The sequence below is a fragment of the Nannospalax galili genome, unplaced genomic scaffold (assembly GCF_000622305.1).
Source record: "Nannospalax galili isolate Female #2095 unplaced genomic scaffold, S.galili_v1.0 scaffold31, whole genome shotgun sequence".
NCBI lineage: Eukaryota > Metazoa > Chordata > Mammalia > Rodentia > Spalacidae > Nannospalax > Nannospalax galili.
Window position 1 is genome coordinate 6,387,639 of NW_008332149.1, and position 13,043 is coordinate 6,400,681.

General features: G+C 47.8%; 1 long non-coding RNA gene across 4 annotated transcripts in view; it reads left to right on the top strand.

The window, feature by feature from the left end:
- Window positions 1-13,043, top strand: part of LOC103729296 — a 78,806-nt gene that overhangs the window by 59,510 nt on the left and 6,253 nt on the right. For 3 of the 4 annotated variants that reach the window (XR_607060.3, XR_001872313.2, XR_003848596.1), the window contains exons 6-7: window positions 1,910-2,015; window positions 10,491-10,665. This is a non-coding gene — a long non-coding RNA (uncharacterized LOC103729296). Of the gene's footprint in view, window positions 1-1,909; window positions 2,016-9,471; window positions 9,535-10,490; window positions 10,666-13,043 lie in introns of all 4 variants that reach the window. The other variant, XR_001872314.2, reaches the window with a different exon arrangement.

A 13,043-nucleotide genomic window follows, 5' to 3' on the forward strand; every position in this document is an offset into this window, starting at 1 on the left:
TTGATCATGTTTATAATTATTCTTTTGAATTCCACATTCTATGTTATCTCTAGCGGGTTCTCATTGTACTCCTCTACAGGATTGTTGGTACTTAGTGGGGATATATTATTTGGGTTTTTCATGTTATTATTTTTTCTCTTTGAGTTTGACATGTGGATTTCTTTTGTAGTTTCTGATTCTTGTGTGAGACTCAAGTGTTCCTTTGTTTAGTTTAGGTCTGCTTCTTTTTGTAAACTTATATGCCTTTGTGGTTTACTTGTTGGTCTAGGCTTCAGGTTCTCTCCTTTGATTTTATATTGGAGGGGCCAGATGACTTTCGTACTGTTGCTCAGGAGTTTCTACAGAGGCCCAAGTTAGATGAGGATCAGATACTGTCAAGCTTTCTTCTAAGGTCTGGATCCCTCCAGGAAAAATGCTTACTTCAGGAAGTTGGGGGCTGAGCTAGTCTGGGAGCAGGTCCTGTCTCAGGCATACAAAGGTGTGGGGTTGGGGGCAGAAACAGGCCCTGAGGGCTCCTGGGAACTAGAACTAGGAACTGGGTTGGTCTGAGTGCAGAGGATCAGGAATCAGTGGGGAGGTTGGGCCAAGAAGGCAGTCCAAAGGTCTGGGATGCCAAGAGAAGAAATGGGCCACTGCCCATCCTAGGAGGAGAGACGGGGTGGGGGAGCTGGGAGGGTGAATGAGGCTGGGGGAGTCAAGGTGCTATGGGTGCATGGCTGAACTTACCCAGGAAAGATGCTGACCCCAGGAAGCTGGTGCCTGTGCCGCCTAGAAATGCAAAGATGATGTGAGGGAGGGAACAGACCCTGAGGGCTCCCTGAGACTAGAGGGAGGAATTGGGTTGGACTGGGTGCAAAGGATCAGGAGCAGTGGGGAGCCTGGGCCAAGAGGACAGTCCAGATGTCCAGGGTGCCAAGAGAAGAAATGGGCCATTACCCACTCTAGGAGGAGAGACAGGGTTGGGGAGCTTGGAGGGTGAACAAGCCTGGGGGGAGTCAAGGCACAGTGGGTGCATGGACAAACTTACCCAGGAAAGAAGCTGGCCCCAAGGAAGCTGGTGGCTGTGCCACACAGAAATGCAAAGGTGTTTAATTTTAATTTTTAAAATTTTATGTGTATGAGTGTTTTGCCTGCATGTAAGTGCACCTATGCATGCAATGCCTATGGAGGCCAGAAGAGGGCATTGAATTCCCTAGAACTGGAGTTAGCCAGTTGTTAGCCACCATGTGGGTGCTGGGAATCAAACCCAGGTCCTCTGCAAGAGCAACCAGTGCTTTTAACTGCTGAGCCATCTCTCCAGCCCACATTCCCCATTCTTAACATTATACATATCCACACATAGATGCATATACACACATTAAAAGACTAGAATTGCTGAGAGAAAGATACTATATAATTTGTGCTTCAGAATTTTTGTTTCTTTAAAAGATACACAAAACAATATGTATCACTTGGACATTGATTCAGTAGTAACATTAAAACCTTGAACAAAAAGATCTATACTAAGGTTTTCAAGGTTGTGTTCCCTCTGAAGAAAAGGAAAGGAATAGGGTAAGAAGCATTAGACATATCCAGGAATTAATTTCATTGCTCTTTAAAAAAAAAAAAAAACACAAGCCAAGTACGGTAGCACATGTTCCTGATCCCAGCATTTGAGAGATGGAGACAGGAGGATCAGAAATTCATGCAGAGGACCCGGATTCAGATCCCAGCACCCACATGGCGGCTAACAACTGTCCATAACTCCAGTTCCAGGGCAATCTGAGGCTCTCTTCTGACCTCCACAGGTATTGCATGGCATGGGTGCACTTACATACAGGCAGACAATACACTCATACACACAAAATAAAAATAGTTTAAAAAATAGTGGAAGCTGCTATTTCTGACTGCTTTAACTCTCTCCTGGCAGGTTATGTCAGAATTTGAATTACTGAACAAGCTGACCCTGAGATGGAGGGCCACAGCAGGACCCTGGGGGAGATTGCAGAGCTGCACTGCCCTAGACAATGGCTCAGGTAAGGACTCTGCCGGCCTCCTAAATTATCAGCCAGTGCAGTCATTGTCACGGTGGCTTCCCCATTAATGCCATGCATATCTCATCTTGCAAGTCAGTCTCACCTTCATCGCAAGGCCCTGGAGCATGAGAGTTAGTGCTCACCCACAAAACCTTGTTAGGCATTGTAGTAAACCATCCACCAGGTCACACTGAAGGCAACTGCAATCTGCAGAGCTGCTGTGGGTGGTGCTCTGGTTGCTCACAAGAAACTGGATAGCAAGTGTGGTGATGCTGAGAGGTGGTCAGGTCCTTCAAAGGGATCTGTACCTTTCTCACAGTCACAGACTTGGGTTGATTGTCCTGGGAAGCCGGTTAAGGAGAGAGTGGCTTGTTCTCAAAAGGAGTTTGACTCTCTTAACTTCTTCCTTCCTCTTTTGCCATATGATCCCTTCTAGCCCTCTACTATGTTATAGCACAGAACAAGACCCTCCCAAAAAACCAAACTGATGCTGGGGCCCTGTCCTTGAATGTCTGGTCTCCAGAACCATGCAAATAAAATTATTCCCTTTTAAATTACCAGTCTCAGGTATTCTCTTAAAGCAACAGAAAATGGACCAAGACAGATCAATAATGTGAACAAGAGAACACATTCATTATGTAAAGTCACTGAGATCTGGTATTTCAGATCTGGTACTACATTACCTATCCTTGCTGGTGCCTGTGCATGCATGCGTGCACACACACACACACACACACACACACACACACACAAGCACACATTATGCTATAGAAAGGAGGAGCCCAGTACCATGAAGGAATCTCAGGAAAGACACAATCTCTGTCCCCAAAACCTTAAGAGTCCTAAGTATTATATAAGGATAACAATATACATAGGGATGATTGTGTTAGTCAGTTTGCCCTTACTGTAACAAAATACTTGATATAATTAGCTTATAATGAAGAAAGGTTTGTTTTGGCTTACAGTTTTGTAGGTTCTAGTCTATGATCAGTTGGCCCCATTGTTTAAAGGCCTATGGACAGGCAGTATATCATGATGGGGAAAATGTGGAAGACTAAAACTGCTCAACTCATGGGAGCAAAGGAGAGAAAGAGAGGAAAAGGAAGGGGCTGGAATCTCACTAGCCCCTTCCAGAGTACAGCCTCAAAAGCCTAAATTCCTCCCACTAGGCCCCACCTCCAAACAGCTACACTGTCAAGTAAGTGAACCAGGCAGAGTACAAGATAAATGGAAAAGCAGTACAGATGGTAGGCAGCAGCCCCTCCCTGATACAGACTTGGGTTTTTTATTCATCACATTTATTTATGTTTGTTTGTTTCATGTGAGGAGTGTGTGTGTGTGTGTGTGTGTGTGTGTGTGTGTGTGTGTATGTAAAATTCTCTACAGCACACATGTGCCAGTCAGAGAACAATGTGCAGGAGTTGTTTCTCTCCTTCCACCACATGAGGTCCCCAGCTCAGTGATAAGTGTCTTTACCCTCTGAGCCATCTCACCTGCCCCAGATCCAGTCTTGTCTCTCCTCCATTTCTCTCTGTCCTCTGAGGCTGCCCTATGTGCAGCACACTGTGTGTTCCTTTCTCCCTGTGGACCATGAGATCACTTCTCTCCCTGGGCACTACAATATGGGCTCCTTCTACTGCCTGTGGAATTATAGGTTCCTGGTTGGTTTGGTCAATGGAGGGCAAGGCAGAGGACAGAGGGTCAAAGGGAAGACTGGGGTATTCTTCCTCTATCCCTTTCTTCACAGTCATCTCAGGTTGACTGTACCCCCACCCCCTCACTAAAGTCCCCAGCTCCTTTCAAGGTCACTACTCTTCATAAAAGCCTTCCTCCAGGTTTAGGTAATACCCTCCCCTTGCATCCTCAGACCCGGGGGTGGTGAGAGCCCTACAGTGAGTTACCAGCCCAGCTACCCACTGTCTTATCCCTTTAGATGTACCCATTTTTGCCTGCACCTTTGTAAATGGTCCTTTGTAAATGACACATTCCTTAAGGTCCTCATCTAAGTGGCCTTCTGATTCTTGAGAGATCCCTACAGTGGATCTCACTTTGGGGAGTCATCAGTATAGGGAAAGTGATGGCACTCAGGCCCTGCTGGGGGAGGAGACTTTAAGAAATACTTCGTTCTTTAATAAGAAATAAATGATTACACAGCTGTGCTTCTCAAGTGAACTGGAAGATTCTCTAAAATTACAACAGCACTGGCAAGTGGTGGCTTTTATACCTAGAACCAGCGAGAAGCCATTTACAGAGCTTTGATCTCACAAGGCCCTTCTCAAATCCTGGGAACACAGGCCAGTCAGGATGTCACATCACAGCCAAGCAAGGAAGCTCCCCCAGTGTCCCTGTCTCTGGAAAAGATGACTGGGATTCCAACCACTGTGTTCAGCTTGAAGTTGGGGGGAGAGGCCTAATTTCTACTGCTCAGGTACAGTCTGGCCTTCTCTTTGCAATCTTGTACAGAGCTCAGGGCTGCTTGAGATGGAGGTAGCAGCTGTCTGCCACTTTCCTGCACTGGGCAGCCCCCTTCTGTCCTGCCTTGGGAATCCTGCATACTCACTGGCTCCTCCATTGATGGGCTGGAAACTGAAGAAGGCTTTGGCAGAGCTGAACTTGGGAGAATTCCAGGCCAGCTCTCACTTCTCCACCTTGGGTCCATTTCTTAGCTGCACCTACTCTGAGAAGGTGCCCTGGGAAGAGACAGACCCTGGAGCCCCCGTGTTCCCTGAAGCGGCTGGGGAAGCAGACAATGGCTTACATTCTGGGCCTGGATCTCAGGGAGTGTGGGTTCAGGCATGCCAACAAACAGAGCCAGAGGAAGTTCAGGTGGCAATTTGGAAGATTTAGGAGTTCGTGGGCTGTCATCGAATTTTATTGCATCTCCATTGACATGCCCAAGTTCTCTCCAGAGCAAGTAAGAGATGGGAAGAAGGAAGGCAGGGCATGCCTGTGTGCCAGTCCCTCGCAGCTGGACAGACGCAGCAAGGTGCAGGGGACAGGGCGGGAATGCTTTGGAAGGCTGAGGATACATGCTGGGGCCTGGGCTGGTCTCCACCAGGAAGCAGAAGAGGGGTGATAAAACTCAGTAGTGAAACTTGCCTTAACAACAACTCCCTTGAAAATGGAAACACTGTTCCAGAAAACAAAAAAACGAACATGGCTTCCATCCATTCCCCACATAGCAGAGAGGTGTCTCATTATCAGAAGCCAGGTTCGTGATGAGCGGAGCATGCCGGGAATGAAGAGGGGGCATATGATGGCAAGCCTTGTCCCCTCACATTGGTCAGCTCCTGGATAAACATTTTGGAGTAAAAGGAAGTTGCAACTCCTAAGAGCTGTATTTTCTTTGGGGGATGACCAAGCTGTAGCTTCTTATTGTACTTTTCAAGGCACATGCATGCCCAGGGGCTTGTGGAATTATAACTTGTGATTCCCTAAACCTGGCCTGAGATTCTGCATTTCTAAGAAGCCTCCTGATCAAGGTTGATTTTGCAGGCCAGTGGGACACACTTGGATAAGTATCATGGCATCAGAAAATGCCACATCTCATCGGTCATATTTCCATTTCACCCCACATCAAAAGCAGGTATGAGAGACTGAAGTCAGCAACACGGAAGCTTAGTGATAATAACCCAAGCCCTGGTCTGGGGACCACATGGCTGCTTAGGGAGCATCCTCTCCAATTCCTGCCACAGCCCTCCCCTGCAAGAGGGAGCAAGATGCCAGGTAGACACTTGGCACATACACATGTACATATGTACCACACACACACACACACACACACACACACACACACACACACACACACTCACAGACACATACACACAAGACTGTTATAAAGGATGAAGCAACTAGACAGAGAGGCTCAGGGTCAGGATACAGAAGTGGACTGCTGGAAGATCCTGAGTTGCAGAGCCAGCCCACTTCCTGCCTCCTTGCAGATGAGCCTCCATGGCCAGGCAGAGAAATTAAAGGGGAAAATTTGGCCACATTCACCAGCCTCCCTGGTCTGGGTGTGCTCCCTGCCAGCTGGCCAGACTCCCCACCGTGTACCTGGCTGAGAGTCAGTGGGAAAACAGTATGTGTTTGTCAGACCCTGCACTGAAGGGCGGTAGATCAAGGCAAAGCTAATAAATTAGGGAGAAGTGGGATTTGTTGATTTGCAGTGGTTAGAGCTACAGGATCTAGTGTCAGCCTGGAGTCCTTTCCACAGCCCAGGGCTGGCTCCAGCATGAGCCCAAGAGGAGAAAATGCCAGTTGTATGCTGAATTGTGTTCCCCCTGGGTTGAAATCCCAGCTATATAATTTGGCCTCATTTAGTAACAGGGTCTCCGCAGGTACAATCAAATATAGACAAGGCACATTAAATTCAGGAGACTAACCTAATGACCAGGGTCCTCGTGACACAAGAGTGGTTTGGATAGAGATACACAAAGTGGAGAAGAAAAGACATTACACAGGGGTCACCATGAGACAGTGATGCATCTACAAGCCAAGGAGTGCCAGGACTTGCCAGGCACCACTGGAAGCTGGAGGAGGCTGAAGGAGCCTCTCTTACCTGGTGCCCTCCGTGCCAACATGTGGATTTCAGACTTCTGCTTCCAGAATGGGATGGGGACACACTGCTGTCATTTTTTAGCTCTGTGGCTAACGGTGCTCCAGGAAGGAAGGGGCTGCTTGCCTGTGGCAGGTGGAGCCTCTTTGGAGGGCATTGGCTTCCTTTCTACATCCCATCAAGAGGCCGGGTAACCCTTTGGGCTGCCCTGCTTTGCTGTCAGCTTCTTGCTGAGTCCAACGGAGAAGGCAGAGGTGACAAAGCTATGGAACCCAGGAAGCCTCTGCCCTGCAGGGAAGCCCCTCTTTGACCCGTACTTAAGTCCTTTCAGAGGCCAGCTGCGCTTGACTCCTAGCCTCACCCCCACACTAGCTCTGTCCCCCCAACTGCAGGTTGTCCCCCAGCCCCCCGCCCCCTCATTTGACCCCATCCTCTTACCCCTATTCTTTTTTTTTTTTTAAATCAATGGCCGTTCCTCCATCACCACTGGGTTCTGCTAGGCAATGTCACATCCTCCAAGCGCAGGTTCCGATCAGTTTGGAACTTGTGATTGTTTTCCCAGCCTGGAAAACTTAGTAAGACCCTGTCTCAAAGTAAGAAGTAGAAGGAAAGCTAGGTGTATAGCTCGGTGGTGAGCCCTTGACTAGCATGTACAAATCCCTGGGTTCAAGCTCCTGTACCACAAAACAAAATTTCAAAAACAAGACTACGCTTTGCAGCGTCCCCTGCTGCCCGTGCTACAGCCTTGTGATAAACTGTAGACAGTGAGATACAAGTAGAAGAAAATCACAGATGACTTTGGGGGAGGAGACATGAAAATACAGGGTGCTCTGCTGCTCCCCGAATGGTCCTTCTGTTTGAATTACACATAATTGGAGGTGTTTGGGCAGCTATAGTGGACCATGAAAAAAAAAAAACTAGCTTCTTTGGGGATGAACTTGGAACTTCTCTGGAGTCTAGCATTCTCTCCAGATATGGTTCATCTAAAAGAAAAAAATGAAATTCTATCTTGTAACCTTGTTTAAACCATTTGCTCCCTGATGCACCATGGAGATAGAGCCCCTTTTCCACAGTTTACAGAACCCTTGATTCACAAAATTAATCTGAAGGTGAGCAACGCCCAAGGCCAGGCCTTTGTGGGTAGTACATTGAATGTACAATTGCTGCTCATGAGATGTGAGCCTCCTAACTCCTGCTAGTCAGGCCAGCCAGAGAGCCCTTCAGGGAAGTCCCACTACCTTGCACACTCATGTAGGAGAACAATACCTCTGCCTGCCTCCTGGCACTGGGGTCTTCCAACCCTGCTTTTGTCTGGCTGCTGCTAGCATCACCCACAGCCTCATCACAATGGTCTATCCTTCCTCAGTCTCTAGAATCCAGACTGCCATTGCCCCCTTGTTCTTGAAATCCTGGAAGTCCCAATACACCCTGCGTGTTCTGTCCTGGGCCACACCGCCCACCCAATGCTGGCTGCCAAAGCTCATGAGTGATTGTGATGCAGCTATAGAGGGAGGAGCTGACTTATCAGAATCATTTCTCTGTAAAATAGACCTTTCTGAAAAATAAAAGTGCAATGATAAAAGTTTGTTGGGCTTGGGCTGTAGCTCAGTCGGTAGAGGCTTCATCTAGCATGCACAAAGTCCCTGAGTTCAATCCTGAGCACCACGTAAGTAGAATGTAGTAGTAAACACCTGTAATCCAAGCACTCAGGATGTGAAGGCAGGAGGCTCAGAAGTTCAAGGTCATCCTAGGCTACATAGTGAATTCAAGGCCAGCTGGGGCTACATGAGACCCTATCTCAAAAAAAAAAGAAATGTATGGAGTTTTGGAAAGTATCTAACACCCAAGAAGTCAGCTCTATGACTGTGGCTCAGGGAGAGCAGCTGGACCAAGTGGCATGGATTCCATGTCACCCTCTGTTATGCATCTGCCCCCTCCCACCTCTACTGGACTTGCTATCAAGAGTTAGATGCCTACAGGCCCTCAACCAGTCTCTAGTCCCCTGAGTGGCCCAGGAGTCTTCTTTGCTCACGTTTTCCACTCTCCATTGCCTACACGGTGCAGAGAACCATACTCCCAGGTAATCCCAGAAAGCTCGTCCCTCTGGGTCCCATATCCCTCCCCTAGAACAGGAGGCCTTGACCTTGGGACAGGGCCCTTTGAAGTTCATCCCAAGACGCTACCCTGAAGGAAGGATAGTTGGGGGTGCCACAGCCCTGCCAATGGGTCTGAGAAAGCAGGACTTCACCTGGTCAGTCTTTGGGCTACCACCCGCACCTTGAGAATGCCACATAGGCTCCCTGCCTATTTGGAACAAAGTGGCCAAGAGCTCTGTGCTCTCCTGTATGCCTGGAAGTTTGCAAAGGTGTTCCTGAGCCTCTTCCACTCCATGATAGTCTGGCTTCTATCTTCCGCCCTACCCATCCTCAGTCCCTCACACACTAGTATGTACTTTCAAGCATTTAATGGACATAAGCTTAACTCATCTTCAGAGCTCTAAGCAGAGGTCACAGGTCAAGCACCTACTTGGTCACCAGCCCCCAGGGTGGCCCACCCCATGTTTAGGGATATCTAATAATGGTTTCTGGGGACCCAATTGAAGCACTTGCCTGGACAGGGCTCAGCTTTGCTCCCACTGGGTAGGACTCTCCAGGGAGCCTCCAGGGCAAGACTTTGTGCCCAGGAAAGAGGGAGGTTCTCGACCAAAGCCCGCCTCAAGGAGCCTGGAAAGCTGTTCCAAGTTGGAGAAGGGGTTATCCAGAGTCCCTCATGGCACCTAAGTCCCCTTGGCTGTAGGTTGCAATATATGCTCAGCCGGGAGTACAGGAAGCAGGGGCTACTCTCTCAGGACAGGGACTGTGACAGTGGCGGAGTCCTAAAGACTACTTTCCTCTGACCTAGGATGTTATGTCTCTCTCACAAGGGAAGATGTTGCAGTCAGAAGTGTCCAGGTAGCAGCGGCAGGTCAGTCTTGTGAAACTCGTTGCTTTACCCGCGCACCATGCATCTAAGGTGGATGAAAATGTGAAATGTGAGATAATGTGAGGGATTTTAGGGACTGGCAGGCGCTGTGCCCTCTCTCCCAGCTCACCCCACCTCTAACCATACCATACTCAGCAGAGAGGGCACTTCTTGGGGGTGAAGGAGGTAGAAAGTCAAGTAGTGGAGTGTCCTGCTTTGACCCCTAGAAAAGGAGCAGGCATCCACAGAGCCCCAGAACATTATAACCTGCTTAGAACTCGAGCTCCTCTTCAGAGTAAATCGGAGTTTCCCCCTACTTTATTGTTAAACAACAAATCATATAATGTGTGAAGTATTCTATTGGTATACAATAATACATAATATATGTAATGTAATTGGTATATGTAATATAGACATGGCTTCCCTCTCCTGATCCCACCCCTCTAAGGATTATGTTTTGTTCTGTATTATCAGTGAGTTGTGTTTTTTAATGCATTCACCTACTGACTTCCCACCCTCCCCCCACCAGACAAAACTATAGTACAAATTATTCTGAAACTTGCTTTTCAACAATTTGACAATAGGGCCTGGAGATACAGCTCAGTGGTTAAGAGCATTGACTCTTCTTGCAGAGGACCTGGTTTCAGTTCCCAGTACCCACATGACGGCTAACAACCATCCATAACTCTAGTTCCAAGGGATTCGAAACCCTCTTCTGATCTCCTCAGGCATTGCATGATACAAGTGCACTTACATACACGCAAGCAATACACTTATACACTCATGCTCTATGGCATCCCTACAGAAGGGCTGGAGTTTTATTGACCAGTCCTGGAAAATGGACAGTCCAATCGCTTCCAAGTCAGAGCTTTGCTTTGTGTGGTTGGTCAGGGGTGTTTTGCTGTTATTAAAAAGGACCCTTAATAACTTCTGTGCATTTCTCCCACCTTTTTTTGTAGGACAGTCCTACAAGGGAGACGTCTATGGTAGGCACTGCTGAAGAGTAGCTCAAAAACCCTTGGGATACACCCTCCTTCAGAACAAGTCTGAAACTTCTGTTGAACCCAAACCAGAGGGAGAAACTTCTCAGAGAAAGCCTTTTGAGGATTTTGTGGTGGAGAATTGGTTCAGCAGGTAAGGTGCTTGCTGCCAAGCCTGATGACCTAAGTTCAATCCCTAGGATCCATGTGGTAGAAAGAGGGAACTGACTCTCACAAGTTGTCCTCTGATCTCCACATGTGCACCATGGCACATTCACAAGTCTGCACCCTCACCCAGCTGCCCTCCCCAAGAGATAGATAAATATAATTTAAAAATAAATTTCACTTCATTTTTCAGATAAAACATAAAATTACTTTATGAACTCAAAGGTCTTTATAGCTCACATACTGCCTGGTGATACCTTGCTCTGAATTAATTCTAACTTAAGTTGCTTCCAATCTCACCTCCCACTGCCCCAGCCAGTGCCCCACCCAAGGTTTCCAGAAGTTTTTGGTAGCAGGAGAAAGAACATGCAGTTTTAGGGTCACCTGTAAAAGCCTCACTCTAGGTAAGCCTGAAACCATTTCACAGGGGTTCATTTTATCCCATTATGATCCATGTCCATAGTAACTCTACTTCAGACTGAACCCTTTTCTATAACACACACACACACACACACACACACACACACGCACACACACCCCTCTCTTACACAGTGGTTCATGCGTGTGTAGACTCCTGAAGCATTTAGGAAGCTGGAAAGACAGATGCAACTTGAAAGTCCAAATTAAATAAACCTGCTTCTAAGAATGTCCCTGAAATACAGGGTCTAGTACAGAAATCCTCAGACACGTGTGCCATTGGTTCAGAGGGAGGACACCGTCATCCGTCACCACACATACTGTCACATGTCACCCACCTGGGGAAGCCGCTGCATACCTCTGAGAGACCTGTAAAGGGAAGAAATAGTTCTGACTTTGTGCATCTCCCAGACACCACCCAGAACACCCTGTGGTCACCACTGGTCTATTCTAAAATGAGGGTGGAATCACTGCTGGAGAGGATGGAGGTAGGTGAGGTCATGAAATTGGGAAGTTGTGGTGTATGGCTTGAAAAGTTACGGCCATGAGGAGCCACAGAAAGGCCGATGGCTGCAGAGAGGACAGCCCACCTACATGCACACAGCGTCCCCTACAACTTGACGATTAGGCCCTCAGCTGCCTGAGACCATAGCATTTAGCCCTAGTCAGCAAAGCTTTCTGGAATATTCCTGAGTTTGGAGCAGGAAGAAGTGGTGATTTGAAGGCAGCTTTGCTGGTTGCCAAGCCCGGGAAGTCATATACCCGCCTGGTGACACTCTCCACAGATCCTACCAGACTGACAGCCAGTTTTTAATAAGGCTTATTTAAAAACAAAAAACAAATCAGCTTATTTTCAGTGTGAAATGGGTTGTGTTTGGCCCTAATCCCCTGCGGTCAGCCAGTGCTTTGCCACTACACCAGCTGTCCAGGTCTCCACAGACCGCCAGTGAAGGTTATGTCCCCTGTCTAATGACAAAAAACAGAAACCCACTAACGCATTCAGCACAGTGAAAACTTAATCCCAAATAGAAATTCCACTCATATGAGGAAAGAGAACTGGCTGAAGCTTCAGTTCAACAAACACTGTCTCTGAATCGAGGTCATCATTTCTTTAAAGGCCCCACTGCCCCTCCATGCAGGACCTGCCAATCAGGCAGCAGGTCAAAGTCAGCCAATGTGTTTCCCTTGTTGGGTTTGTGGGTCCCCTTAGTGAATGGAGCCAGGGAGCGGGTTTGGCAGTGTGCTCCCATAGATGCCAGCAGATTTCCCAGGACACTCAGGTAGCCACAAGTGAAGAAGTTCATGAGCATAGGATTGTCAAAGATGGGCCCCTCTGAAGCCCTAATACCCTGGAGGAGCCTTTTCTGAAGGGGAGAAATGGAGAGACTATGGGCCTACCAGGAGGATCCCAGATTCCCCCAGCAAGGGACTGGGTCAGCAGGTTTCTCCAGAAAAACAGCCAATAGGATGTCTATGTAGAGGAAAGACAAGACTGATTATAAGGAATTAGTATGCCTGATTGTGTAGGTGAAGTCTTAAAGTCTTCAGATTGAGTGGCAAGCGGAGACTTGAGGCAGATGTTCTCTTACACTCCAGGAACAGCAGCCTTTTTTGTTTCAATGATTAGTTCCTCCAGAAACACTGGCACAGATTCACACAGAGTAATGATTAGTTAAGTATCTGGGCTTCCCATGGCCCAACCAAATGATATAACATTAAGAATTCAAGGCACCCAAACAAAAATGGAAGCAAAGAGATCCTCCAGGTCAGGAGGAAGAGGTGCGCACTCTAAGCAAGGGAGAGCTGAAAATCAGGCACCTATCTGGAACTGATGGTGTGACCACAGCTGGCAGATGGAGCTCTACTGTGTGAGCTCTTCCTGGGGATCATGACGGAAAGAGCAGACAGCTCTACAAGGCCAGCAGAGCCCACGACCATTAGCATTGGGCA